This window comes from Rissa tridactyla, chromosome Z, assembly GCF_028500815.1.
Source record: "Rissa tridactyla isolate bRisTri1 chromosome Z, bRisTri1.patW.cur.20221130, whole genome shotgun sequence".
NCBI classification, from domain to species: Eukaryota; Metazoa; Chordata; class Aves; order Charadriiformes; family Laridae; genus Rissa; species Rissa tridactyla.
This window is the reverse complement of record NC_071497.1, coordinates 37,394,310-37,419,142: the sequence shown is the minus strand read 5'-3', so window position 1 is coordinate 37,419,142 and position 24,833 is coordinate 37,394,310. Positions and strand designations below refer to the sequence as shown.

Below are 24,833 nucleotides of genomic sequence, written 5' to 3'. Positions count from 1 at the left end.
CTCCTGAAGTCCAGAGTAGTGAGCTTGCTGCGCATCCTCCTTGCTGCCCTAAGGATCTTGAATTCAACCACTTCATGATCACTGCAGCCAAGGCTACCCTTGAGCTTGGCACTCACCACCAGCCCCTCCTTGTTGGTAAGGACAAGGTCCAGCATGGCTCCTTTCCTTGTTGGCTCCTCTACCATTTGAAGAAGAAAGTTGTCATCAACACATTCCAAGAACTTCCTGGATTTCTTGTGCCCCGCTGTGTTGTCTTTCCAGTAGATATTGGGGTGGTTGAAGTCCCCCCACTTCTATATAAACCACCAGTCATCAGCCATCCATTTCATGTTACTCATATTTATCTGATGTCTACATTGCCTTTCTTCAGTTTGCATTCCTGGGATGAAACTCTTCAGTTGATCACATGGTTCACAGGTTTTCTTGTTGACACTTAAATTAACAAGGAGAGCTTTCAAGAACATTTCTAAAACAGGAATGAACATTTGAATAAAAGAAAATAATATTAAACACTTGCTTAGCTTTTCCCCTTTCTCACTTTCTATTCCAGAAATCATCTCTGAATATTTTTAGCCTTTGGGAAACAGGAATATAATCAAAAAATAGAAGGCAAGTGCTGTAGATGGAGTTGTAGCACTATATAAACATGAGTTTCACAACCTTTCCAGAAGGCTCTGACGTCAGTTGCTTATAACTTCATCAGACCGTGACCTCTAAGAGTGATTTTTTGTGCTGTCCCTTGTCTGCATAAAACAGAATCTTTCATAATTTCACATCACTTTATCAGAAACAGCTTGCCTTTTTACCTCAAAATGCTAGAACAAAGAAATTTTTTGCTTATGATAAAAAACTTTTTAAGCCTTTCAGTGATGAATTTTAGTACCTCTGTGCAGTGAAACATTTGATATATGGCATGGGTTATTTTGTGAGAAAGATACTTGTTTTCTCATCTTAGTCTGGCTAAGTTCTGTGTAACAGTTGCAAAGTTAGGCTCCCAAAACTTAAAAATCAGGACTGAAGTCATGTGTAAGTATAATATACTCCACTGTGTGTATGCTGTACAGTACACAATTGCTAATTGTATAAACAACACAAACTAGTTTTCCACAAGAACCCTGCTTCATGTAGTTCATAAGGGGGTTGGCAGTTTTTTAATAAGTGACTCATTAATATTTCATTTTTGCTTAATGCCCATCTACAATCAAAATGTTCATTGCAGTAAACTATAATCCAGGCTGGCAGGGCACCAGCTGTTCTCCCAACCTCCCTGTGCAGGCACTCACAACCACCTGCCCAGTACGGGGAGGGAGGAGGGAGGGAGATGAGAGGACGGGCCTTTCTCTCTGCAAATACGTGAAGCTAACACACAGAAAGGCCTTCTCAGTTGCAGTGGAGAGTATCCACAGAGGAGGCTCACTACAGAATTACTGTACTTTAAACAACCACGTGTGTATAAGGTACTGCACTCCTTTCACTGCCAAACTCTTGTTCATGAAATAATGTCCAGTCCATCTAAAAATAACACAGGAATCCCATCAGCAGAATTCTTCTCTACACAACCTGATTCATTGCCAGAGCATGTCTACCCTGTCTATGCCATGAGTCAGGGTTCCTAGAAAAGATGACTTACGGGCTATATAATTTCAGAAGACAGGCACAGTCAAGAAGGATGAAATGCACATGACCTGAAATTTGAGCATTTCATAACTCCAATTATTTAACTTTGTGACCTCAATGTTCTTTTATTGAATTATTTTTATATGTGTGTCAATGCATACTAGATACATTTTCTTACATACTGATTCCGTAGGTAACATTTCTTGCCTTTTTTCTTTTTAGTTTTTATTTTCACTTTATTCCTATCCACACATCTCAAAATTATTATTTTTCATCTTTGGTTTTACACACACAGGGCTGGGGATTTGCCATATAAATCCCTGAAATGCCATAGACCTCTGTGGTGTTACATAAATAATCATCATAATAATAAATAGAAAAAATAAATCAGAAGCCTATTTTGTGCACTCACATTATGATGTTTTGCAGCACTTCTAAATGAGATGTTTATTAATTTGGTACAATGAAAAATTGTAATATTTGGTAATTTGGTACAATAAAATTTGTAATTTGGTACAATAAAAATTGATGCTCTGTCATAACATTTATCTTACTTTATTGTATTCAATACAAAATAAATTCTTCTCCCGAGTTGGTTTAATGCAGCACATGGTGCTACTAAGGAGACAGAAGTTCAGAAGTAGTAACACTTGTAGCATGTGTTAGTGTAGTGCACAGTTGTTCAAAACGCCATGCTGTCCTTTCACTGACATTTACCCTACTGAAAAAGATGCAAGCTCATTTTTTCTTTTTACAATAGTTACAGTTATGACAAAAGAAGAATATATATATTGTGGCTACATATAAAGAGAGAGACCACAAGCAAGAAGACAATGCTGGGAACTCCAAATGTCGACGTGTGTGTTTGTATGTAGGAAGACATAAAAAGAAAATCAGCTCTCCCTAGAAGCATAGACTCTACCACTGCCTTATATCAATATATATACGTACAGATGAACTCTTAGTGTGTTCAAAACAATGATCATCACAGATTTCTAAGTGTTAAAATATGAATGAGCTGAGATGACTTAATGGAAACAACTACAAACTATATACATGTTGTAAACTAAAGCATTTGGAGTTTTAAAAAATATTAACACACGGTTAGCCTCAAAGTTGACCAAAATCTCTCATAAAAAATGCTGACTCCATGCAATCAAAATCACCGCAAAATTCTACTGTGTCTTTGAACACGTTTTATGAAGAAACCTGGAGGTATCTTTGGGATGTCCTGAATCCTGATCTCCCATTTTCTCTCCTGATCAGTTGTCTGGTATCCTCCTGAAATACCCAACTGGTGGTGTCAGCAACATATGTGGCTCCTTAGCTCCACAGCCCACCTAGCAGTACCTCTCCCAGTTCCCTATTCATCCATTTTTCAAGCTTTAAAAGGTGCGTGAATTAGGTTGGGAAAGCAATATCCATTTGGTTGTAACTGCTGCAGTGCAGGTAGAAAGAATAATTCATCAAGACAAAATAAAGTGGTATGTTTCAAAAAAGTAAGGGAAAAAGTAACCAGAATGTTCTAGCTGGATTTCTAAAGGCCTGGATGTGAGGTCTGAATAAAAATACAGTGCCCAGTGAGAATACATTACATCTCACAAATGCAATGAAAATACTACCTCTTTAAAATAGAATCCAAGGACATCTGATACAGCATAAACATTTCTCAAACCTTTAATCTTGCAATCACAGTCTCCTTCATCCATCAGCATCTCTTTATAAACCTTTTATTTTCTGGCTGGTGAGATTGATAAAGGGAGAAACCACAATGGAGCTGCCTTTAATTTCTTTGAAAAACTGCAAGATGGAAGAGTAACTGAATACAATCAAGGGCAATGGTATCTGTTTATAGTGTTTTTGTAAAAACCTGGTGAGATTCAATGATTTCTGTTTTCCATGGTCCATGTCTTCCACCCTTGCAACCATGTAATTTGGAGGTCAGATACAGACTTTGCTTTGGCAACCTGGGCTCTACACTGCTGTATGACTTGCAAGAGATGAATCAGACTAGGGACTAGGGACCAAGCATGAAGCTCTCTGGGTGTTTCAGTGAGACTCCAACACCCCAGCCCAAATCTGAGTGTTATTTGGGTATTTGGAGCTACTGGAAGTCTTTTGCATGCATCTGCCTTTAAACTTTTTCTATTGCACAACTGTCTCCAGTCTTAAAGTTTGGTTTCCCCCTTTTTAACATTAAGAACATAAGTATAGCATTCACACTTGGGCCTTCAAGATTTGTGCTTGAAAAATGTTAAATAAAGAAAAGTAGCTTTTGCTCAACACCCCATCAATACCACCCCATCTTGCTACACAGCAGAGGCTGAAGAAACCTGGTTCTTTCAAATAACTCCAAATTTCAAACTGTTTGATTTTGATTTCCCATGCCTGATGCATCACACATTTAGAATATTAAAAAAAAAAAAAAAGAAAGAGGCTAACAAGTAAAGAACAAGCTTTTGACAATTAGGATAAAGCATGCTTTAGTTCTTTACCACTCACATGCTATTAGAAGTGCTGTGGTCATGACACATCTGAAAAGTCGTTATTCATGTGTGGTTAAGGTTGTGGACATACTTCTACTTCCACCCCTAATGCAGGCTGCCTGCAGTACAGTGTCTAAGATCCTCCAGTGCTGCTGCCCTTTAACTAGTGCTTTTTTCTTTTTCACTCAAGCATCATTTCCACATTTTAGAAATAATCTAGATAAATATTCATTTTTCATATAAAGCTCATCCATTCAGCTTCTCATTGCAGCTTCTTAAGAGTTTTATTTCACTATGAACATGGCTAGAAACAATATATATTATATGCATAAAGGATAATTTTGACAGCATTAATCAAGATATCTACTAGACATAGAGAAGTCATTGTTGTATAAAATCAATGTAAATAAGATTAAAATCAAGTTAACTTCTGCTTTCTGTTTTAAAGCTACGAGATCCCCAGCAGTTTCAGTTCTCAAGAAGTTACAAATGTTTTTATATGTGCATTTGCATCGTCTTTGGCAGAAACGTGGTTGAGAAAATTTTTCCCATGCTCACATTCTGAAGGGAAGATAAAAAAGATCTTTCGGCTGTCCCATATTCATGATTCATGCTATGCATTTTTTAATTGTTTTGCCTTCTGAAGCCTCATTTTTAATTTAAAGTGGATGTTGATCCTGGGTTGTCCCCTAGAACTCTAAAGGTTTTGTATGGCCATGTGCTGCTTCCATTCTTGCACAGACCAGCTGGACCTTATCTGTAGCGTCACAGATGAAAAAAAAACTATTATGATGCTGATTTAATTCTCTATCATGGCTTTGCATAATTCTAAAGGCAAGGATGTTTTTAAAGGCATGCTTGAGTTCAAACTGGCTTAGTTCAAGATAGACCATTAAAGACTGTTGTAAAGATATTTAAAACATGTACGTGTGTGTAAATATATACACGTACAGAGAAAAAAATGTTATTAGAATCTACCAAATTTTGCATATGTTTTATATTTTTCTTACAGTATGGATTAAACAAAAAAGAAGAAAATCAGCTTAAAATTTCAGGGTTAGTAACCTCTGATTGTGAAATCCTTCTGCTTTTTGGCACAAATTTGTCTTCTTGATGACATGCATTATTGTAGCTGTTAGAAGGACAGTTTCTTTCTGGTAAAATCTTACTGTATGTCCAAAAGTAGGAAATGAGTACCAGTATAAATGGCATACTCATTTGAAGAGCCATACTTCTGTTCTCTCTATAAACTAGAAGGCACGTTAACATTCTTGCAATCCAGTGAGGAAGGGATTCCCAAATCAGTTCTACCACGGAAAAGACAGCGGTGTTCAAATCATTCGGGACAATTCAGATATTTATTTTTTAACTTTAGGTTTTTTTATTCAGAGACAGGCTGTGTAAAAGTTACATCAGTGATAAATCAAGTCTTAGAAAACAAAATATGATGGAAAAATGAAAAGTGCTACTTGTGCAGCTTTAAGATATTCCTTGGATTACAACATGTCAGGTATACCACTTCAGCATGAATGCCCCAGCTACCTTGCAGCTGCAAACAAACTAAAACTAAATTACGCATGAGGACTCTGATGCTAAGGAAGTGTTTACTCTGACTGTAATGCAGGAAAGTAGGTTATGAGAACAGATAGTTAACATTTTGCATTATAAAAAGTATTTTATAATATTTTATAGCCTGATTTGTTTACAGTGAATCCTGACTTAGAGGTGCCTATGGTTGGAAGAATATCTATGATTGGGATGCAAGGTAGGCTGAGATTTGACAGGACACATTAATTCAGGTGCAGTGATGTGTGAATGCATCACACCTCTTCCAGGGCTCACACTAATCCAGAACCAGTACATCTGCTTTTTGTGCATCGATCAGAGTCTGTGACATTTATAAACATGAAGAGACAGACTGCGTGACTCCACAACCTGTTCTCACTAAAAGGAGTACTTGTTGCTATTGAGAACACTCTTTCTGCTTTCTCAGAAAGCACTGTGGGTCCAGCTCTGAGCACCATGGATGACACCTAATTCAGCTTCTAGAAGTGTTTAATTGATTAAGCATAAATGCATAGATGCAGACTGTGCCAGCACTGCATCTAAGCAAATACAAGGTCCTAGACCACAGTGCAAAGATAGTGACTGGCTCGATAGGGAAGAGCTGACAAATGTTACAGACAGAATAAAACTACAGCTGGATTCAAGCTGACTCTTGCTTATGCTCTCTCTCCCTCTCTCATGTCTGCTCCCCAGTCCTTGAGATTAGAGAAGGCCTCATTAACAAAGACATGACATAAGACACCCAACTAATAAAAGTCTCTCTGCAGCATGGAATTTGGGAGAAATACTGCAGAAATGTCCCATAAGCTTGGTTTATACTGAATTAGCTTCATACTATTTGTAAGTATGTATATAAATACATAACTATTTAAATACTTTGTACTTTTTATAGATTATATTAAGTACAAAGATGTTTCAGTTGAAAATAAAAAAATAGGAGTTTTGTATGCCACTGGTAGGCTTACACTTGGAACATTTTATTCTATTTCCATTTCTACATACTTTTAAGGATCTGTAGTTTTTGTCAATTTGTCTCTATTCACTGATGCCCTAGATTAAGTACAAGTGTGACTGCTTTCATTATCCACATGAATATGTAACAGTCTTAGAAAGAAATTTTAGATGCTTAAATACCAATGCATATGATCAGGAGGCATGGAAGCTAATAATACCCGATGTCTCACCCAATGGAGTCCCTCTTAACAGTATGTTGCCATCCAGTAGTGCTCTCTGCTCTTATATTCCTAGGATGACCACACAGGAATGCCTATCAAGGCACTAATCATTACAGTATACAAGAGGTGGAAAGGTGGATTACCCTATCCATTAACTAATCCCCCAACCAGGGGGAATCCCAAATGGAACAGGACCAAGAAACTGTGCTCTGCATTCTCTAGCATGCCAGTACACAACCAATGATGAAAAAATGTCTTCCATAGGTGGTATGACTTAATGTCAATGCAACCCCTATCTCTGACATACTGGCTTCCAACACTGTTCTTGTTTGCTGAGACAGTCCAAGACGGCTCTCAGAAAACTACAGATCCAGCATTTTACTGATTGAAATGCTTCGGGAAATGGTGCTGAAACAGAATGTTCCCTCATAGTTGCTCAATCTTCTGACAGCTAAAACTGATTATGTGATTACGTGATCAATTGATTTATTTTATTTTTTTTTAGCTTTATGCTAGTTCTCATCCAAAGCAGAGCTTACCCATTCTTTTGCTAACAAATTCTTCCTAAATTCTTCTTAAGAGTTTTCCCCAACACTTCTTAAATCTGATTATCATCTCCTTGTTACCCACTTCCTTGTTTATTTTCTGTGCTACGATTAGGCAATTATTTTTAAAAACAATTTTTAAGAAGCCCTGCTTTTTATCCTGTCATGACTTGCTATTGTATATGCTTTTGCTTTTTTCAGCCATTGCTCTCAAATAATGTGCCATTCTTTAATACTGGTTTAAACAGACATATAGTTGCTATAAAAACAAAAGCTAGAACTGATAATTAGCCTTGGGTGTAGCCTAAGCCTACATCTTCACTTTAATGTATTTTTTAAAGTGATATAAATTCAGAAAATGTCTTTTCTAAACTAATCTACAATCTTAGTCTGCATTGTCCCACATAAATTTAAAAACATAGATATCATACCTCCTCAGATCATGATCTTTCACATGTAATGAAGACATCCTGAGACTACTCTTAATCACTAGTGAGCAGATCAACAGTTTTGTAACAGACATATATAATGAGTGTGATCCATTTTTTGTTTTAAGGTAAAAATATAGGGGGAAAGTGAGAAATGTGGCTATTGCATGCAAAATTATGGTATTTAAATTGTTATATATACAAAAAATAATGCAGATATTACATTTAGCCTACATTGATAAAGAAAATACCTTGATGACTCTGAATTTTCTAATTATTACTCTTAACTTCATAAAGCAAAGAATATTCCTACTGACATTTCTAGACAAAGCAGTAAATCAGTATATAACCAAAATAGTCATAATTTGTAGATTCTCACAAAGAACAAGCAGATCAATTAATTTGCTGCACGTGTCCCCCAGTTTATTTCTGTGTAATTGTACTCATTTTTCCCTAGAGATCACCACTACTGTTTTCCACTTAAATTCAGTTATAAGTGAAATACTTACAGAAACAAAAATAGCTGGTATTTACAATGTATGAAACATCTTCAGGCCTGGTTCTTATGTAAAATAGGAGTATTTGCTACTCCTTGGATAACAGAAAGAGGCCGAAGGATATGAGATTATGGTCCTTACTTTTTGAAGCTTCTGATCCAGCTCCATTTTTCCCAACTGTAATACAGGACGTTTGCTTTTGTGTCACAACACTGCTTTCAGGCTATTGGCTTTTGATTTTCTCTAAATGCTGTTTACGACTATTGTGCTAACACTGAATCACTGACAAATTAAAATGAAGTAGATAATAAATAACTCTCAAATAGCATGTATTTTTGTTCAAATCACGACCGAATTCAATGATCTGTGAACAAATTTTATAGTCCTTAGGCAGAATGAGTCACTTCTGTATTTTTCCCTTTGTATAGATGTAGAGTCCCATCTTACTGACACAATTGGTTCTATCACAGAGACCCTGGACTTTTAGCATAGGTGTGGTCAAGTGTCAAGAATTTGAACCTCAAATGAGATTATCTGTCTGTGGGGTTGTATATTTTGTTGCTATGTATTTTAGAGAATTTAACATTCAATCAGACAACAAAGCATCAGCTTAGCTTACAGCATTCCCTACTACAGAAAGAGAGACAGGATTTTATAAAATGCTCAGTTTCAGCCTGTAATTACTTTGAGAGTAAACCGCAGTAGTACCCTTTGCGCAGGGCAAACTACGTCTGCAAAAACACTTCTGTAAATTCCACTACACCTGTAAACCACAAACGAACCTAAAAATTCCCTCTGAAGAATGAAAAAAATAATAATGCTTCAGTATGGTAGCTTAGCTGAAAAAAGGTCTATTTCAACATACATACTTCTACTTTCTGTTAACCATCTATTCCCTGTAACAATGAAGACAGATAGTGGGAAGGCAACAGAATAGACTCTTCATAACTCCAAATTTCTGAATTTTGAAGAGGCTTAGTTACATAATTACATTTTAGAAATTATATCGGTCCTAGAGTCAGTATAGTAAAGAAATTCAATTTGGGAATATTCTTATATATCATTTAATCAACTCTATCGTGTTTCATGATAATGTTGTCACAATGTACATTAAAGTACATCAATAGGATAAAAAATAGATTTGAAATAAACCAGTGGTTTAAATTTCATCATTACCAACAACAATACCCCTCTGTTTCTATGTGTTAGGTCCTGTGAGTTCAAGGGGTCGTCCAAATTGCTTTCACTATGCAGAAAAAACTAGCAGATCACATGTGGAACCACCAGAGCAGTTGATGATTGTATTAGTGTCATGGTATGTAAGAAATTATTCAGTTTTTTGATATTGGGAGAAACCTGGACTTGGTCTACAGTAAAAGTTAAGTCAACTTCAGGGCTGAAGTTTTATCAGAAGAGACACAGCATTTCACCCAGGCTCCATCTCTCTCCTCTTCTACTAGCATTGATTGGGGTGGCAGGTAGTCATGTGGCTGTAAAGCCTCCCACCACAATAGATGTACCCTGGCCTTAAGCAAACTGTCATGCTCCTTAAAGCAGAGGTCTTTCAAATCATATTGCAATAATGAAAGCATTGAAATTCCCTCAGATACTCCACAGAAGTAGGGAGGATTAAAAAGTTAATTATTGTAGTTACTATACAGCACAACTAGTGGGAGGCTATGTACAAACTATTGGTTTCTACTGAATGCATTCATATTGAGCAGGAGATTCCACAAATACACTGAATCTTTCCAGAAACCCCAAATATACTCTGATCAAATTTTGCCAGACAAAACGAGGAATTATTTCACTTTACCGACTACTTGTCAGCCACTTGTCACAGAAAAGCTTCAGAATGCTAACATGTATGTTATGATAACACGTAATATTTCATGTAACACTTTAAATAATACATTCCACTGTTGTGAGTCCCTTACCGAAAATCGCTATAGCAGAACCCCATAACACAATTATTTGTATTAAATCTCAGATGAAATGAAATAAAAAGGAAAGCATGGATGGCATCAAAAAACATTTACTTCCCTTACTAGATTTACCCTTTGCTGCTATTATGGGCTGATCCAGGCCAGCAGCCAAGCACTCACGCAACCAATTGCTCAATTCCCCCTGCCCAGCAGGACTGAGGACAGAATAAGAAGATCAAAAGCAAGAAAAGTCATGTGTCAAGAAAAAAACACATAGGTGTCTTCAATAGGTGAAGGAAAGGAAAAAAACCCTAAAAACCAAGTGATGCACAGGTGGTCACTCACCACCTCCCACAAGCACAGTGATGCCCAGCAAGTGCCTGAGTGGTGGCCCACCCCTCCACCCTTCTTCATTTACCCCCACTTTTGATTGCCGAGTATGGTATGGAATATCCCTTTGGTCAGATGGGGACAGCTGTTCTAGCCTTGTGCCTTCCCAACCTCTTGTCCACCTCTAGCTTACATGCTGGGAACAGAGGCAGAGTGGGAAATGGATAAAGCCTCAATGTTGTGCAAGCAGTGTCCAGAAATAGACAAATTATTAGTGCGTTATCAATATTGTTCTAACCAAAATCCAAGACACAGGACCATATCGGCTCCTACGAAGAAAGTTAATTCCATCCCAGCCAGGTCCAGTACAACTGCTCATGTATGATTTGAAGCCAGGCAGTACTGATGATTTTTTCACTGATTTAAGATGAAACTTCTCCTTAAAAACCAGTTCATAGTCAATAATGATTTTCGAAAAGCTATTTCCTGCGGATTATGCTCTGTTCACACTTGGATGTTGACAGGAAGAGAACTGTGCCATCAAAATACATCCAAGAATTAGGTTTTCTAAGTTCTTCTCTTTTCTCTAACATGTAGGCAGTGCCAATAAGGCATTGCCACTACTGCAATTACCAAAAGTCTCACTGAAACGGACCAAAACTAGAGACCCTTTTAACTGGTATGAAACATGACAGTTTTGTACTTTGGCAGCTCTATTAACTGCAAAGGGTGTATGGTCCATTTTGCAATGAGGAAACACAGGCTTTATTTTCGCCACTGAAAATAAATCTTGTGTCCCACACTAGTGCTAGCGCTGGTTTATTATAGGGAAGAAGGAAGTGGACTTTCCCTCCCACTCGCACTGCCCATCACGGGATATGATGGTGTGTCATGCAGCACAGTCACAGCTGAAGGAGACCTGCCCACTCAGGCCCCAGCTGAGGCCCCTCGTGCCACTCATCAGCCCTGTATGATCACAGCAGGAGCACTTTGTTCTTGGGCAGTCCCTGGAAAAGGATAGTTGCCACCTTTTGGCTGTGTGGGGGCATCTGCAGCAGGAAGTAATTCCTTGTCACACAGGGTGCTGAGGAGACCTTGAAGAGGGATGATTCTTCAGCTCAACACGTAGGCACACTGGAGTCTCCTCCACTATTTTTGATTGAAATATGGAGGGGTTTGGTGTGATATATAACAGGAAGGGAAGATACTGTGCTATGGTAGGCCCTTGTGTTGCTTCAAAACGAAACCCTCCAAGAGTCATTTTCTCACCAAAGTACCTAGACATACCAAAAGACACACAACTTCAACATTCACCAAAGGGTGCATATTCCATTTCTCCTTAAGAGAAGCCCACATTCGATACACTTTGATCCTCCATCACGAGAGTGGCGCTGAGCAAGCGGCATGTCCATCGTATAAAGCCAGCTGCCTTGCAAGGCAACACAGCCACCATAGGGACCCAAAACGCAGGGCACCAAGGAGACCCACACCATGGGGGGTCCCACCGACGGCCACATCAGGCGGCACCAAGGGGACCCACCCGCAGGGTCCCGAGCAGCCCCACGCCGCCGGGTGCGTTGGAGTCGGACGCTTCCCCGCAGGAGCGCTCCGTGCCGCGCCGCCGGGGCCCGCCGCCCTCCCGCCGCGGCTGCCGCCCCAAAGAGGGGCCGGGGGTACGGCGGCTGCGCCCGCCGAGGAGGAGGGAGTGCGCACCGACACCCCGATGAGGAAGTAGCCGCGGCTGCGAGAGAATACGAGGAAGCGGCGGCACCGGCGGCTCTAAGCGCGGATCTAAGCGGTCCCGCTCCCGGCCGTACCTCGACGCGGCCCGGCCCGGCCCGGCCCGGCTCGGCGGAGCCGCCCGCCCGAGGGCTGCCTCCCCGCCGGCTCTCTCCCGGCGGCAGCGGCAGGAGTCGTCGGTCAGCGGGAGGAGGCGGCGGCGTGGGTGACAAGCGACCCGCGGGGACCGGTGAGTAGCGGCGCGGGTCCGCCCGCATCGGGGCCCCGCCGGCGGCTGGCCCCACGCCATCGCCCCTTCCCCGCCAGCGCTGCGCCGGGCGGCGGCGGGGCCGCGGCCGGAGCTGGGTGGAGGGGGGGACCCTGCTGCTGGCTCCCGCGGCGTCCGCGGCTGCCGGGGAGCGCGGAGGGACCGGCGGAAAGAAGAGGTGGGCGGCCGCGGTGGGTGCCTGGCAGTGCGCGGCGCGCAGCAGCGGAGGATCCGGAGGGAGGGAAGGGCCGGGGGGGGGCGCGGGCAGCGGCAGCGGGAAAGGGGCAGCGGTCGGGGAGGGTCCGGAGCGGCCAGTTAAAAACACAGCAGCTTGAAAAGCAAGTGTGAAACCTCCCTGTATTACAGTGTTTCTGAAAGTAAATACCACTAGGCCAGCGTTTGAGGAACTTAAATATAGAACTTAAATAAAAAATAAAAAAAGAAAGATGGTATTTTATTATATCTTGGTACGTTATTGTGGTAATAGGTTTTAAAAAAAGCAAAGTGTACATGCAAGGAAGGCTTCTGTCTGAATGGTGCATAATATGTCAAAGATTTGATGCCTGACAAAATGTCTTTAAAAATGTGCTTCTTTTGTATCAAACTTGCCTATTTTGATTCTGATAAATCAACGGTAGTGAATTACTAGAGGTGCTGAAAGTAGTTTAATACTACGAGGCTCATGCCAGAGTCATTTCTCTTAATTTCATGTGTTCTGCCAGAATTATTCTGTTTTCTTCTTTAGCACTGTACTGCATAAACTTTGTGTTGTAGTTGGCTGGATTAATTTGAAATGGTGTTACTTTGGACAAACAAAAGCAATACTTTTGTTAGGTGACACAGGCTGGAGTAGAAGAGTGGCAAGTGGTATCCCAGACTGGCCAAATTACATCATGTATTGTAAAGTACTTCCATTTTAAAACAAAATTATTCCTTTTAAAGGAATTAACTGTTCATAATTTTGTTTTAATGTTCTCTTCTGTTAGGCTTCCTTAATGCTCTTTTTGTCTACAGAAGCTTAGGTCTCCTGAGTCCTTGGGTTGAATCTGCAGCTTAATCCATGGGCCCAGCCATCCGGTAGAGCTAGTATCAGCATGCAAAGCTGTGCATTTTTACAGGCATGGACGCCATAAACTGTAGCAGTGTAGCGTACATCGAGGCCGTCCACTAAGAGGAAGAGTGACTTCTTTTTTTTTTCAACCCGCTGTTGAGCATTGAGTGATAAACAGACAAATAAGGAAGTTTGAATGTTCTTTATATTCTGACAGTTATCCTGTGGGGGAGAAAGATTATAGTCTGATGAAGACAAAATAATTTGAACTAAAGGGCTTGGAATCCGTTAGGATGCTCAAAAATGGCTATTTTTGATAATAGATAAAGATTAATGTAAATAATTGCTTCAGTTTTCACATTCACTTGAAATGACTGCAAAAATTGCAAAACTATGATTGGAGTGTTCTTGTTTTACTTCTTTTAAAAATATTAGCAGTCTGTCAAAGCAAAGGTGTAGCTCTCCATTTGCATGGTGGTGCGATTCTGGTAAGAGCAGAATTTGATCTGAAGTCGCAGGAAGACAAACAGTGAAATTTATTTTTAGAAGCGGCTAGCGGGTAAAGTGGAGCACAAAATAACAGTTTAGAAGATTGATGGTAAAATTATAAGCTGGACTTAAGCACTTTTGAAGATACTGATGATCAAAAAAAGTAACTATGAAGGGGCATTTCCTTAGTCTGCCATCCTTCCTTTTGGTTGTTATACCAGAGGCTTTGGAAGTAGAAGTCGCTTCCAAAATGTGTGTTGTGTTCAGAGGTCATGGTCATGAGAATCATAATTATTTGTTGCAAACTACACTTCTTTTTTCCTTCCTAATGCTTTTCCAACACACGGTATTTATCAGAAAGCAATGAGTCAGTCGTCATGGCTGGTTTGAATGTCATGACTGTAAGAAATTGTATTTGCATCAGCATCCACCGAAGAAACTAGGCAGTGTCACCCTTTTTCCAGCTTTTTTGGATGAGTACCTCAAGATGTGTTGTGTGCATATTACACAGGCTGTGCCAGAATCATCTTTCAATTGCATGTATTTAGTTCCATAATAACACAGCTGAAAAGGGGAACTTGTCTCTTTTTATGTCAGAATTACAATACAACACTTATATTCAAATGTGAGTCATAGTTACAAAAAGATTGTTCTAAGAGCTGTTTAAAATTACTTCTTTTTTAGTTAAAGGTAAACATGTGCTTAAATGAGTTACTTCACTGGGGCTTGAGTACTTGGACCATTCAAGGTGCCTATTTAAAAGCTGAAGATGGTTTCGCAGGAGTTTGTGAGCGGGAGTAGTAATCTACAGTCATAAGAATGAAAACTTATCACCTTGCAAGGATTTGCAGGATCAGCTTCTTAATTTCTAATTTAGGAAAAAAATAGCATTTTATTACAGGGAAACAGTTTTGTAATCCAATTTATCAGTAATTTTGCTTGCATTTGACAAAAGAAGAAAATCTTGGGGGAGGAGGTGATGATAGCTCACTTTGTGTCTCAGCTGGAATTTCTAGAAACACATTTATAGAGAAACATTACTAATATTTGCTCCACTTTCACAGAAAAATGTTATTTATTCCTGCAGTCTAATTTATGCCCATTGATCACTTCTGTGACAAAAAGAAGCCCTGGGCTTTGCAGGATCATTCCCTTGTTCTTATATGCAGTAGAGAATAATACAGTAGACAATTATTAATATTTATTTGGGGCATGGTAAAAATAATTTGATCACAAAGTTCTTAGTATTTGCATTGTCCTCCTTTTCTTTAAGGTTTCAGCAGCAATGCTACATTGTTGATGTTGTCCAGCTTTTAATTTCATGCCACAGGGTAATGTGGAGGCTTACAATTAGGCAGAAGAAAACCTTTTGCTGCTGACTTCTGCATTGCTTGTCAGGGTGATGGGGAAACATCAGCATTGCAAGTGCAAGCAGTGTGAAGAAGCCTGTATGCTTCTGCATCAAAAGAAATGATTCCAGGATTTGCTGTAGGAAAGGATAATTGATAAATATTCAAATGTTTGACACAAAATATCACCTGCCTCAAAGAAATAGAGCAAAATGTTGTAGTTTGTCTTTACATTCCAAAGTTAAATTAGGTCATAACTTCCTGTCCCTGTACATACAATGACTAAATGACCACTTCTTCAAATGTGGTTGTTGTAAAAAGGAAAGAAAGGCAAAAAATATTTTTGAGACTTGCAGGGATCCTAATGTTCTAAGGAGACTCCAGTATATGCAAAATACCACAAGCCTTCCCTTTGTAACAGGTACCAGGGCAAATAATAATAAATTAACAAGTATTAGAACCTAAATAACCATTGTACAGAAGTATGATACAGATAGTTTGTGCAGTTTCACTGTCACTGGGTTTGTAATTAGTTGATGTTGGAATGTATCGATTTGACCACCTACGACTACCCTGTCATTTCTCCAGCTTTGTCCTAATTTGCTTTGGAACAGCTGTCCTGAATGGACAATATGTCCGGCAATATGTCCGACAACTTATCTTCCTTTCAAAATGCAAGGAGACAACTCCAGTCGTTTATCACTGGCCCTCAGTAGAGGTAAGATGTGAGATGCTAAAAGCTTTTGTAAAGAAGTAGGGCTGCTGGCACTGGAGTATGTAAATCCAGACATGTAAATCCATGAGGCAACTCCTAGGCTGGGGATAAAATCACAAGTGTGGTTGGAGTTAGCTAGAGAAAACACAGGCAGGAAGTGTTAGAGTAGAATATGTACCAAGGAAATGGGCATACAATTGCCTGAATATTTTAACATCATAAAGTAAAACAAAATAGAGACTCTTTTTTTTTTTTTTTTTTAGAGGCTTAAAAATCCCTATCTTGTGCAACAGATTCAGTAAAATGAGTAAAAGGACCAGGGGTCATCATTAAATACACCAGAGCCGCAGCCTGCCCCTACTCTCTTGGATAGTCTTTTGCTTATTTTTCTCCCCTATTTGGATAAAATAATGAAGTAAGTGAGAAAAGAAAAGGAAAGAACCACAAAACTTTTGAGACCACAGCCTCTATGACACGCAGAAGCCAGTGTGCTGTTTCTTTCTTAGCTAAAGCCAGTGTGACTGAGAGCATATGTGGGATGCTAGAGCTAAAATGTTAAAATATGTGTTGCTGCTACACATGGAGTGGGTAGGTCCGCTTTTAAAAATTCTAGTTCTCGTTTCAAAATTGGGTCTACAAATTTCAGAGGAATTTCACTCAGTTTAAAAGAATATCTTATGTTGTTTAGAAACTACTTTTCTTGAATTTTTGTGGGGTTGCCTGAAAAATTTATTTCTTAGTCTAGATTGGAAAACTGAGATTAGAAACCTGTTATAAAGACAATCCCTTCCCCCACAAACAATTTAAAAATATGTTTCCAGAAAACTTTAACCAAAAAAATCCTTTTTGTCATTTTGTTTTGGAGAGAACACAGAAAATGAAGCTAGTAAGTGTACAAAGCACTTGTTTATAGAGAAGTTACTACTCTGGGAAAGTCAGACCAAATTTGATAACTTGAATAAAGAAAAGAAGTTCAATCCGTGCAAAAAAAAAAAAAAAAAAAAAAAAGAAAAAGAAAAACCCACAACAAAAAAACCCACCCCAAACTAAGATTTTGGCAAGGTGAAAATATTCAATATCTAAAATATAGGAAATGTAAGTAAGGGAAGCACAATACTTTTGTCATCTTTGACACATCTTTGCACAGTATTTTGCTCAAAAGTTAGTAAAGCAAGCAGGGTGCTTAAGTAAGGATTATTTTTGTAAAACAGATAATGGGATTAGATATCTTTTGAATCAGTGGACCATCTTGCAAGTTTCTGAGAATGATGACGTATTTAAAACAAGTGTCAAGAGGAAGAGTGCTTCTCTGAACAGTTCTGGTAATGCACACAGCAGGACATCCCAGGATTGAAGTGGGGATCCAGGGAGGCTTTGAGTGACTATTCTGTCCTCAGTTGTCACGTGCAGTTAGTATGAAATCTCATGCTGCCTCTGGTGAGCTGAAGAACTCTGTGACAGTCTTCATCCAGTGGATGTAACAAAGATCTGGTCCACAGGTACTGCTATGCACAAAAGTGCAGGAAAAAATCCAGTAAGGGAAGAGCGAATTCAAACACACTGGAGCCTGCTTTCTACAAAGGATGCAGAATAGTGTTCACTTGGAAGCAGTGGTGTGTTGAGGGAGTGATGTTGCTAGTGTGAAATCCAGTTGCAGCTGACTCCCGGGGAAAAGTTTCATCAAATGGAGGCAGCTTTTTGGTATCCTGGTATAGCAACTATCTGTAGTGACAACTCCCACTGGACCATTTAGCAATGTAACCCTTGATGCCATGCAGAGAACGACACAACATGAGAAAAGAAGCCTGACTATGAGCTATTTTTTTTCAGCTGGCAGTTTGTCATGCAAGAGCTAGGGAAATACTGCCTGTTGGCCCAGAACGCGCTGAGGCCAGGTGCATCCTCTCTGCACCCAGAGTGATAAACGGGTCTTGTCAAGAGTATTTCACTGGTCCAGGTGCAGCAAATAGGCTTCCTCCGTGGGAGTGGAGAAGGCTCATACCTCTCTTTGCGTAGCATTTCTGGAACATTCTCATGTTTTACGTGAGAGGTGAGGTTACAGTTAATCCAAATGGTCGTTTGCTGGCTAAAAGGGATTCCTGCCCAGTGAGAGACTATTTGATCCTCTCTTTACAGCAATGAGAAGTAAGTTTTAGCTGTGCTGCTTGTTCTGAGGATGCAGGGTGGTATGGGGAGAGGACACTGACTTAGTCTTTTCTGGACTATGGATTCACTGATGCACTAATTGGTATTAGGAGCTTTTTTGCCATGCAGTCCACCTTTCTGATGTACATGTCCTCACAAAAGCTAGGCAGGAAGAGCTGGCTCCATTGCTGGAGGATACTATTTTTGGAGAGATGCCTTCCTTTGATTTGGCTTCTAATTAGAAAACTATTGCATAGATTTTAAGAAAATGATCCTTAATGTTGGGAGTCTGGCTGTGTGAGCTAGTATCACATCTTGCTTTCAAAAAGTAAAAAAAAAATGCTTGTCCTTTCTTTCATACCTCTATGGCTGTGAACTCTTTTTGAGTGTAATTGCCAGCAAGAGATGAGCCATTGTCAGTTATAGTGCCTCTGTAACAGAACATTAACCTTGCTATATCCTCCTACCAGAAGCTTTTTAAAGAATAATGTGGCACAGTTTTTATAGACACTAAAAGTGGCCCTGAGAAGTCTTGATAAGTTTTGTAGAAACTTGCCTATTCTAGGAGTATGAAAAGCGAGTTATTTTTGTTCCTGCAATAATTACTTTATATAAAGCAGGATACCGCAGGCTATTTCAGATGTCAGATAACCTTGGTCTGAAAGAGGAACCTGCCTAATTTTGCCACTCCAAGTCACAATGAGGCCGGTCCATTGAGTCATCCATTCAGCAACCTTGTCAACACCTTGTCACAGCAGGGAAAATGGGAGATTAGAGAAGAGTCTGCCAGTAGTATCTTGAATGCTTTCCTTCGGATGTTAGCGCATCCCCAGTGGTTCCACTTTTTGTATCCTGGTTTAATAGGTACCAATCACAGTAAAGTACTTTGCCCAAAAGGGAGCAGGCTTCCATACAAATAGTGCCATCTGTTTTAAGGCAGAAATGCTTGCTTTGACAAGAGGCATCTTTAGCCAGAGGCAATGGCTGCATTTTTGACAGTGTAAGAGTTCCCTGGAAAAGGAGGCACAGGAATTACTAGCCAAGCATTGTGAGGGTGTGTAAGGAAGTGTTGATATTTTTGTGTTGATGGGGCTTTTATTTCTTTTTCTAAAGGGAAAAGAAGAAACAAATTTTTTCTTGTTTTTCTTAAACATATGTGAAAATCATAGGGTTTCTACTGCCAGGGAAGGAATAATTCTAATCCACAGATGCTTGACCTTTTTTTTTTTTTTTTCAGTAGCATTCTGAGCTTTTTAAAAGATCAGAGCAGAAAAACCTTTTTAGAGGAAAACTATGACATGTGGAAAGGTTACCAAAGACAGAAGAGTCCCAAAAGGGAGGTGTTGTGGAAGAGAGACAATAGATTCCTAGCATCAGTGAAGAATGGTTTTTTAGTGATCGATACCCCTCCATGACCTTAGTATGGAAGCTTATATAGGAAACTCCTGAATAACATGTGAACACTGTGCTGCTTTTTCTAAGCATCTGTTTGCCTTGGAAGATAGTCCTGAAGGGCAAAGGGGTCCAGGAAGGCTGGACACTCTTCAAGAAGGAAATCTTAAAGGCCCAGGAGTAGGTTGTCCCCAAGTGTCGCAAGTCTGAAGGGCGGGGAAAATGGCCAGTCTGGATGAATAAGGAACTTCTGATGGGACTTAGGAATAAAAGGAGGGTTTACCACCTTTGGAAGAAGGGACAGGCAACTCAGGAGGAGTACAGAGATCTCGTTAGGTTATACAGAGAGAAAACTAGGAAGGCGAAAGCCCAGCTGGAGCTCAATTTGGCCACTAACATTAAGGACAACAAAAAAAGCTTTTATAAATACATCAACAAAAAGAGAGCCAGGGAGAATCTCCATCCCTTACTGGATGTGGGGGGGAAAGTTGCAACCAAGGACGAGGAGAAGGCTGAGATATTTAATGCCGCCTTTGCCTCCATCTTCAATAGTCACACCAGCTATCCCCAGGGTGTTCAGCCTCCTGAGCTGGAAGATAAGGATGGAGAGCAGAACAACCCACCCATAATCCAGGAGGAAGTAGTCAATGATCTGCTTCTGCACCTAGATGCACATAAGTCTATGGGGCTGGATGGGATTCACCCAAGAGTACTCAGGGAGCTGGCAGGAGAGCTCACCAAGCCTCTCTCCATCATTTATCAATGGTCTTGGTCAACAGGGGAGGTACCAGATGACTGGAGGATGGCTAATGTGACGCCCATCTACAAGAAGGGTCAGAGGGAGGATCTGGGGAACTACAGGCCCGTCAGCCTGACCTCGATACCAGGAAAGATCATGGAGAGGATCATCTTGAGTGAGCTCTCACAGCAAGTGCAGGGCAGCCAAGGGATCAGGGCCAGCCAGCATGGGTTTAGGAAAGGGAGGTCCTGCTTAATCAACCTGATCTCTTTCTGTGACCATGTGACCTGCCTTCTGGACGTGGGGAAGGCTGTGGACATTGTCTGTCTGGACTTTGGTAAGGCCTTTGACACCGTCTCCCACAGCATTCTCCTGGACAAGCTGGCAAATCATGGCATAGACAAGTGTACTCTTCACTGGGTTAAAAACTGGCTGGATGGCCATGCCCAGAGAGTTGTGATTAATGGGGTGAAATCCTCTTGGCAGCCGGTCACCAGTGGTGTCCCTCAGGGCTCAGTTTTGGGGCCAGTTTTGTTTAATATCTTTATCAATGATCTGGATGAGGGGATTGAGTGCACCCTCAGTAAGTTTGCAGATGACACCAAACTAGGTGGGAGTGTTGATCTGCTTGAGGGTAGGAAGGCTCTACAGAGGGACCTGGACAGGCTGGATCGATGGGCCAAGGCCAACTGTGTGATGTTTAATAAGGCCAAGTGCCGGGTCCTGCGTTTTGGTCACAACAACCCCAAGCAACGCTACAGGCTTGGGGAAGAGTGGCTGGAAAGCTGCCCGGCAGAAAAGGACCTGGGGGTGCTGGTGGACGGCCAGCTTAACATGAGCCAGCAGTGTGCCCAGGTGGCCAAGAAGGCCAACAGCATTCTGGCTTGTATCAGGAATAGCGTGGCCAACAGGAGTAGGGAAGTGATCGTGCCTCTGTACTCGGCAGTGGTGAGACCTCACCTCGAGTGCTGTGTTCAGTTCTGGGCCCCTCTGTACAAGAGGGACATTGAAGTGCTGGAGCGTGTCCAGAGGAGAGCTACCAGGCTGGTGAGGGGTCTGGAGACCAAGTCAGCTGGGCATGTTAGCTTGCACAAGAGGGGGCTGAGGGGAGACCTCATGGCCCTCTACAACTACCTGAAAGGAGGTTGTAGAGAGGTGGGTGTTGGCCTCTTCTCCCAGGTGAATAATGACAGGACCAGAGGAAATGGTCTGCAGCTGCGGCAGGGGAGGTTTAGATTAGATATTAGGAAGAATTACTCTACTGAAAGAGTGGTCAGGCACTGGAACAGCCTGCCCAGGGAGTTGGTTGAGTCACCATCCCTAGAGGTATTTAAGAAACATCTAGATTTGGCACTTCAGGGCATGCTCTAGTGACAGAGATTGTAGGGTTTTTTTGTTTTGGTTTGGTTTTTTTGTTTGTTTGTTTTTATGTGTGTATGGGTGGACTAGATGATCTCAAAGGCCCTTTCCAACCATGAAGATTCTATGATTCTATGAAATATTGCTCTCTTAAACTGAGAAAGGTGCTAGCAAGGCCACTAACTTTCAGAATCATAAGAATACACAAAACTTGCCCCACAGGTCACTGATGGTGTTATTTATCCAGGCTGTGAACTTGCCAGGAGAAAAGTCTTCTGGGCCCAAAGCTACCACATCCCCTATTTGTTCCCAGGCAGACTTTAATTAAGTGACAGTTCTCTTAAAGAATACGTCTCAGTGTTCAAAAATCCTAGCAGGAACACTTTATCCTAAAAGCATTGTAAGAACTTAGAAATGTCTGAAAGAAAGAAAATGCTTCTGAAGCTGAATTGCTACAAAGTAAAATATGGAACTTGGCACCCAAGACAGGTGTGTCTGATAAAAGTGCTAAGGAGAGAGACCAATGTTGACAAAATAATAAAAGTGAAATTTGTCTAAAAACTGACAGATACACTTTGTGTATCCATCAGCATTGCCTGGGTGTGTGTGGAACAACAGGAAAGCCTCTAGAGATGAAAGAACGTGTGTTTTAGAGTCTGAAGTGCAGGCAAAAAAACAGCGCAGTGTAATGCTTAGATTGTCGGTAAAAGTGTGCAGAGATCAGAGACTGATTGCATGACGAAAACTTCTCATGGAGAAGGTAGAGAAAACACACGGAGAAGGGGGACCAAGCACGAGTGATGGAAAGGTTGCTGTAGGCTGTAAGCTGGTTCAGATGCAGTAGGGGGAGGCTGAGACATGCTGCCTTTGGCAGCATACTGCCTTTGGCATCAGTACACAGCCAGGGCCCTTCTCTGAGGAAGATCAGCACGCTGGAAGAGACATCTTGGTGATGCCATGTACGTCACCTTTCCCTTTGAGACGGTAGTACACACATCTCTTTCAGTATGACGAATGTGACATTGTCACTCTCTATAAAAGTTGTAAAAATCCTCAATGTTACCAGCTGAATTACACAAGATTTCAAATTTTTTTCAGTAGGAAAAACCTTCAGTCAGAAGGTTCGCCCTAGTGTCCCAATCAAGCTCTAGTTTGACTTGAGAAAGTGGTATTCTGCCTCGTTTCCTTTCCTAATGGCTTACTTTTAAGCATTTACTGTGTTCTTCCTTTGTTTCTATGTAATTTTCTCATAAAAATTCTTCTCCTAAGTTCGGGATAGAAACAAAATGTTCATGTTTATGCAGGAACCTAAAGAAGACATTTAAAGGTAATCTGATGAATTGAATTAAGACCACCATTCAGCTGCCAAGACAGACTGGAAGGTGATTTTAAAGGTCAAGAAATGAGAATACAGTAATTGTTTAAATTCATTTTATGTGTTCAAATACTATAAAAATGTAAATATCTGATTAAATGTGAGGCAATAATAATGAATTTATACCTTGATGATAATTAGGACAGAATTTACATGAGTTTCAAGTATACCATTAAGATTATGCTAGACCCTGAAAGTACCAAAATATTTAATACACTACAGGAAGTCACCACCAAATGTTTATTTCTAATTCTATGCATGCTTAATTCCTTTCAGCTCTGAGGAGTGTTACATAAGGTGGAAATGTAGAAAAGAGTCTTAGAATGAAAAATTGTAGTGCTGTTCACAGGGACACACATCTTGATTCAAGACTCTTATTTAAACAAGAATTTTAGAAAAAAGTGCATATTATCATTGTTTTAATATTATTTTTTTTCTGTGTATGACCAGAGAACTGTTGAAGTTACAAATTGGGCGCTTAAATATCACCCTGTGGTAGAACAAATTGTTACGGTTGGCATATTTTCATCATTCTGCACTGTCTAGTGAGCCTTTCTTATGTCTTTTGCAAGCAAAAGACACTTGCTCTAAACTTTACTCCTTTATTTTCATACATTCCTCATGGAATGCTACTTTGAAAAACAAGGGAAGGGAGAAAAACTAACTGTTCAAATAAAGAGCTTATTTGGAACAGTGTTTCATCACTATATGGCTTTTAATCTTTTGTCACACTTCAGTCCTTTTAGTCATTAAATAGTCATTAAATAATCATTAAATAGCTAATCAATCAGCCATCCCGAAGTCTCCTTACACATTCCTGTTTGGTCTGTGTAGAAAGATTCATACTCTTATTTATAATTTTTTATGTTAGAGTGGAAATCAGTACCTCCATAACACTATGCTTACTGCTATGCAAACCTTTCAATAAAACAATTATTCTACCTTTATCGTTGTCTAAATATAAGAGATGAAGGAGAAGCAAGCTAAGGGTAGCAGAAAGGTCAGCACAGATTCTTTCTAACACATCCCATATGAGTTTTCCTGAGTTACACTCCTCTGTTTTGTAAGAATGTTCCACTTCCCTACATGCATGACATGTGTGAGATGCTAAATTCTTGCATTGTGTCTGGGGCACCCACTGTCTGCAACACTGATGAGGAAGCTACCTGAGGGGAAGTGGGTACCTAATTTTCCTATGTATTTGCGTAATATTTTTTTTATTTCATGTAAGATAACCGTGATATTTGCTTACATTTGTAGCTTCCTGAAAAGTCAAATTTAATGGCTATGGGGAGAGTTGCACTTTAGACCCTCTTTTACTGTTACACTCAAGTGAATCTATCTGGTAACCAGCTGCACTTCCTTCAGCCCTCTCAAGGGTAAACCCTTACATTCAGCCCTTTGGGGACTTAATTTCCATCTTACAGCCTCACATTTGTGACTGTGCTGACTTGACAAGCTCAGCATTATTTGTCCCTGGAGGAATATAGAGGAGAAGAAAAGTGTGAATCCAAATACATTTTCTTCTACTCTATTACTGATCCTAGAAGGGTATTAAACTCCCAAAAGGAAGGCAAGATTTCGAAAGTCCAACCAAAAAAGAATGGCCATCTCAAACTCAGGAATTCTTCCAAAATAGATAAGAATTTTGTAATCATTATCT

At 40.3% G+C, this 24,833-nt stretch overlaps 1 protein-coding gene across 2 annotated transcripts in view; it reads left to right on the top strand.

Moving 5' to 3' along the window:
- Window positions 1-12,296: 12,296 nt before the first annotated feature.
- Window positions 12,297-24,833, top strand: part of SYK (spleen associated tyrosine kinase) — a 56,730-nt gene continuing 44,193 nt past the window's right edge. Inside the window, exon 1 of one of the 2 annotated variants that reach the window (XM_054186171.1) lies at window positions 12,297-12,538. The gene's annotated coding sequence lies outside the window, so the exon portion shown is untranslated. The remainder of the gene's footprint in view (window positions 12,539-24,833) is intronic. The other variant, XM_054186170.1, reaches the window with a different exon arrangement.